Here is a 6,000-nt window from a genome sequence, read left to right on the forward strand (position 1 = left end):
TCAAATAGAATAGAATTTGTGTGGGAGGTATTTCACCCAGCTGTCTAGGAAACTCTGAGCACTGTTTTGAAAACATAAAAGGGAGGCTTTGGCTACAAAGAGCAAAAAGGAAAATAAATTCTAATTTTAAAAGCAGGTATGGGTTAAGTGTCTGGTGGGATAGAGGGCTCATGTTGTAACTCAAGAGTGTAATGTAATAGTTTCTAATCCAGTGAATGCTCATTTATGTGCTTGGATCTTGAAACCCATTTTCATGAACTTAAGTCAGACTATTTGTGTCTATATGATTAGGAACTTGTGTATTTCTAGCATTGGCCACTTAGAAATCATATGAAGTTCCATCCTACGTTAACCAATCAGTGCATTGAACATGATGTTTTAGTTTATTTTTTCTTCCTAATAACAAATAAACTAAAAATGGGTAATTTCTTCCTGCATTTGTTTTGTCATGTATTTTGGAATTTAGCTATTGTTGAGTGAAATGGTGATTAACATATGTATGACCTGATAACATTGAGCTGATCAAGCATGCAAGCCTGAAAGGTAATTTTTACTCTCTTCAAAAGCATGTAGTCTCTAATTCTTGGAAGTGTCTCTATGTAAGCTTATGTCCTTGCTTAGTAAACAAGCAAACTGATAATCCTTAATAAAACGGGAATCATAGTCTTCATAGCCATGTTGTCTTGCCTCTTTTATAAGATATTTAAATGCTTTTAGTGTCATACAAATAAGACAAATTGACACTGGCTTAAGAGCTGAGCGTTTGCCAGAGATTACGATTTCCTATAAAAAGTACATGTAATAGTGTTTATGATGTAAATAGCATTCTTGTACATTAATAAGACATCATAAGAGGTTTCAGTAGTGCCCATTTCAGGAAATGAGCAAACAACAAGTACACAAGAGCAGTGGAATACTCAACAAGTATTAGCTTGGCCCTCTCCAAGCAGGTACTGTTACCCCCGTCCTCTTGTGAAAAAGCTAAGAAAAATTAATGAAAGAGCTTGTAATAAAGTCAAAGGGCATCTAGATTTTTTAGGTCGCTGAGTGTGCATCTTTAAAAGGCATACACTCTCAGGATGTGAGAAAAGGCTAGCATATGCGAGTTTCTGATGTAACTACTGACTTCAGAAGAGTTACACAAGGCAGAAATGAGACTGTATCCTGTTCACCATATTAGGCCAAGTTAGTAATGCGTGATCTACCTTCACATTCAACTTCCTATTTAGTCAACATGAAACCGACAGCAGTTAAATCGCATTACATTAAGCCTGCCTCTGGTCCACCACCCTCTCCCTGTTTGCCATACAATACTGGCTCAGGTTTGCCTCAGCTCTAGTCCTCCGGACAGTTAACAGTGCAGGCCAGTATTGCTGGAAATTCTGAGATGAAGACTGTGGTCAACAAATCCAGTCCTTGGGCAAAACACTTTACTATTGCTAAAGTTCATCTGTGCAACAGAAAGGCCTTTTGCAGGAGCTCCCTGCTTGAGACAAGAAATGATGGCTGCTCATGCAGACATACCTGAACTGAGTTTAGGTAATGATAAAGTCACACCAACATTGATCTCGGTGTACCTGCAAAATCTAAAAAAAAAATAATGCTGCATTAGGTGGTGAATGCTGCTGGCTGTAGGTAGCTGATTTAGAGCCACAGTCACACTGTTGACTGCAGTGCAGCCCTCTCACCTCCCTTAGGGGCTGAGCTATGCACTGAAAAAACTCCTCAGGGAATTACAGACTGTAAGCTTGAGGTACAAGGTGCTCCGAGTAGTGAACACATTAAAATCCTCTACCAATAGGAGTGAGAAAGCAAAGAAATGTGAGAGGTATTAATCATATCATTTACTACACTGAGAAAAGTCATCTTGGTTCTTCAGGTTGAGGCAAAATGTAGGAACTAGAATAGAATAGAAACAGTATAGAAATGATGTAGGCAATGAATAATTGCTAGCAAAAGAAGACAAATTTGGATATAATTGATCAAAAGAAAATTTGGCATGGATATACTCAGCAAAAGCCGTATCCTTCAAACATCTGTAGATGCTGAAACAGTGCAGCATATACAGATACAAATATGTATGTTTTTCTTGCTGCTGGCACACGGCCTCACATATTCCAGTGTATCCCAGCTTCTTGACAAAGGGCAGTTGCTGTTTCCTCTTGCAGCACAGCACATTTTCAGGCACTGTAGTACTTTTTTTTGCATCCAGCGCTGGAACCCTGGGGAGAAACTGCTCCTGCTGCTTGCGCATGGTGAGTGATGAATAAGAAATGGGGCACCTGGATCTTCGTTTCATTTTCTCAGAACGCTCTAGAAATAGGCAAAAAAAATCACCTTTTGGAGCTTTTGCAATGGCCTGGTTAGATGGAGAGGGTCGGGTCTGAAAACAAACAGTTGCAAGGGAGGAAGTAAACTGGATGGGGTTGTCTGCTCCAGTGCAAACACAGATGAGTTTGCTGCCAGCAGACAAGGGCATAGTTGCATAAACAGTGCAGTGTAGGTGCTCCCAAAGTAACTTTTGCTGTATCTGGAAAGGAGGGGAGCTGTGAGCCCAGAGGTAGATAGCAATCCACAGGATAAATATCTGGTCACCATATGGCTCAGGCCAGTATCAACCATAATTGCATATACAGTGCAGGCTCCCTTTCCTTTTATGCTTTAAAAGTGCAGAAAAAAAAAGCCTGTGACCAATGTATGGCAAAAGCTCACAAAGTGATTTTAAATCAAATCAAAACAAAATTCCACTGGAATGCTGAAGGCTTCATACCTCAGTAAGGACAATTTCCGTGGCAAATACTATTTTCCCACTGAAGCCACTTGGTGGGTACAGAAAACATTAAGATGCCAGAAATTCTTCTTTCACCCTGGGAAAAAGCTTTTTATTTTCACTATCCCAGAGCTTAAAAATGGCCCAAGTACTTCTTTCCTGAAATCTTCAAAACCCCAAACAAACTCAACTTTAAGTCAATGAAAAGCCATGGAAAAAAATAGCCTAAAAAATGAAGGTTTCAGAAAGTTAGGAGCATATTAAAGCAGGAGCTAAAAATGAATCTCCTGATGGTATCATCTATCAGGATATAAAACATATATAGTATATTATTTGTGTCTTTTTATTTCCGTTATAAGTAGAGTGATTACCATCATTATAGACTTCTTTGCAGATTAAGCTATAATGAATCTGACGTTCTGCTCTGCTATTAATTTTTTAGCTAGGAATCACCTAAAAGAGTAAGAATTTTCTTTTTTCTCCAGTTCTTAACCATAAGCGCTCTCTCCCAGAACAAATTTCTCCCACCCCACCTTACTCCTACTTCCTCCACATACACATATCACATTTCCTGTGTTTGGATTAGTTTTGCAGTCCTTTTACTCAAATAGTTCTTCTTCTGAAGACAAAAGTTAGAAGTAAACTGGGCTGAGTTTAGAAGTAAACTAACTTTGATTCTCCTGGCTTTGGTTTTATGTATGTTGTCCTGGATATCTATGCTCCCTGTAAATGCTTTGCTCAGCTGAAGACTATGTCAAAGCCATAAAAAGCCATGGTTTTATTTTGGGCCTGGGAAATATTTAAGTTTCAGACTTTAACAGATAATTAACTTCTAAATGACACACTTCATAACTGTGCCGGAATATAAATGGAACGGGCTTCATATGATCCTTCTCTGGGCAGAACAGCAGAAGTTGCAGTTCTTGACACTCACAGTGTAAAGTTTTGCAACGCAAGTTAGAGACAACTTCTTTTATATCATGAAGCTTCATGTGATTCTATATGGCTTGTGTCTGAAATTTAAGGCATTCAAATGGCACTAAATATGCAGTTTTTAAAAACCTATGTGTTTCATATGACTGTCTTCCAGATATTAAAAAAAATGTTTTAAAAAGTTTAGTCACCAACAAAGAATTCAAATTCATTGCAACTGCAGGAATTATAAATGAGTTGACTTTGTAATTTTTGGTGGCTTTTAATAACTAAATCACAGAAGCTGGATTAGTGATTTTGTTCACACTCGGGATATTTTCAAATTCTTCTGTTAATCTCATGCCACCAGACAATCAACTAACAGTTATTTTACACCAACACTACCACTGTTGTCATGTTTGTAGAGCTCTGCTACTCTTAGAGCACACCTGTAAGCTTTGAGAGAGTCTAGTCTTAGACCACAGAGAGGATTTAAATTTGATTTTTATTATAATTCTGTTTTCATTCAGCCATAACAACCCAAAAATCACAAATGGAAGTTTTATAGGTGTGATCATAGAAAGAAAACTGCATGTTTGAAAGTATAAGCAAGCTCCTTCTCGGGTCTAGAATCAAAGGGTTAATCTTCTTCTCTTTCCTCCTCAAAGATAACAGACACTAAACTTCCTATTTCTTGTTGCAAAATGCCATGCAGGTCTGTTGGGTAATTCAACTTTTAATACTTGGAAGGTGGCAATTTTCTATCAGTTTTACCTCAGTATTATGCTGATTACTTCAAGTCAGCAGTACTGCCTTGAACTGGTTCAAAACGGAGAAGCAGGCCCATAGACTCCTAATTGGATGAGAGCGAAAATAACCTGACAAAGGACAAGCTAAAGGCCAGGAACGGGCCCCTTGCTGAGATCCATTTCAAAAGTGTGGCAGACCCAAAGTAATACCTTCTTGACGGCGAGTTTTTAGGCAGAGGGGAAAAAAGAGCCAACTCAGCCTACTTATCCACAGAGTCAAATAGAACCCATCTACCAGGACTGGAGAACAGCAGGATCGTCCGAAGCTGCCTCTGAGCAGGCCCTGGCACCTGGCACGGGTTAGGGGAGCTTCAGCATAGCTGACGGTGCAACAAACTCTCTCCAGCACTGACCAGAGCTTCAGCCCAGCAGAGAATCCGGCCCTGCAAACCCAGCACAGTCTGTGCATAATGCAAAATCCACAGCAAACTCCGTTAGGGCTGTTACTAGACCTGATGATGAACTGTGGGATTTCCCTCTAGGTGTAACTGTGCGATGAGTATGTGGGGTGGATGAGTGTGTGGATAAAAGGCATTATTATGAGCTTGGAAATACGGAGGAAGCAAGTAGAAATTAAAAAAAAATGCTTAGAAACACTCTGAAATATTTATATGAGCTTGGTTTTGTGTGTCTTTCTTACATTCATCTGTAATCTCTTCTTTCTGGAGTGAGTGTGTCAGAGGGAGGGTTTTTTGAAGGGCAGAATTACATTTCCTCTGTCCAAACCTTGTGCTGCAATCTCCTGAAAATTCATGTTTGCCCTTTTCTTCACAGTAGATTTGTAATGACACTCCTAACATATCATAGTGTGCCATAAGAATAGATGAGGTTGCTCTGTAAAGCACTGGATTAAAAACAGTCCAAGGTGATTGACTCATTCATGGCCTGTGGCTGTACGAATGCTTGCAAAATTGCTTCTAGCCAATGTTCTAGCACCCTTACCATAGAAACAAAAGGTAGTGTGGCAAGCAAAGCTGTCCCTCAAGAGTCTCATAAAATGAAAACATAGCTGTGAAAATGCATATGCAAAAGCAGCGTTTGTAAAGAGTTACATTATTACACCTCTGCAATCACTTACTCCTCTGTGTGCCAAACTTTGGTGAAACTATGGAATAATTCAGAACTAGAGTAAGTGCTCTTAAACATATTATTGAAACTACAAGTACTATGTCCAAATTATTATCGAGTTTGGGTTTGTTTTGTTTACCTAATTTTATGTAATTCCCAGCACTCCTTTGCAGTGGCCATGCCATCATTTTATATTCCTATGTAAAATGCCCACAGCAACTCCGACCACGTCCGCACCATGCTGGCAAACGTGATGGTGTAATCCAGCTGGCTGAAGCCACAGCGGCTGCATCCTCTTACCCCAAACCTGAGTTGCTTGCTAGCCCCAGGTCATAAGAGCAGAAGTTCGTCCTTTTCTCTGTAAATGTGTGTGCAGAAACGGGACATACAACTCTGCACCTCTGGACTTACCCGAGCTAGTTCCTAGCCAGCTAGCTGAGG

Source organism: Harpia harpyja, chromosome 5 (assembly GCF_026419915.1).
Source record: "Harpia harpyja isolate bHarHar1 chromosome 5, bHarHar1 primary haplotype, whole genome shotgun sequence".
NCBI classification, from domain to species: Eukaryota; Metazoa; Chordata; class Aves; order Accipitriformes; family Accipitridae; genus Harpia; species Harpia harpyja.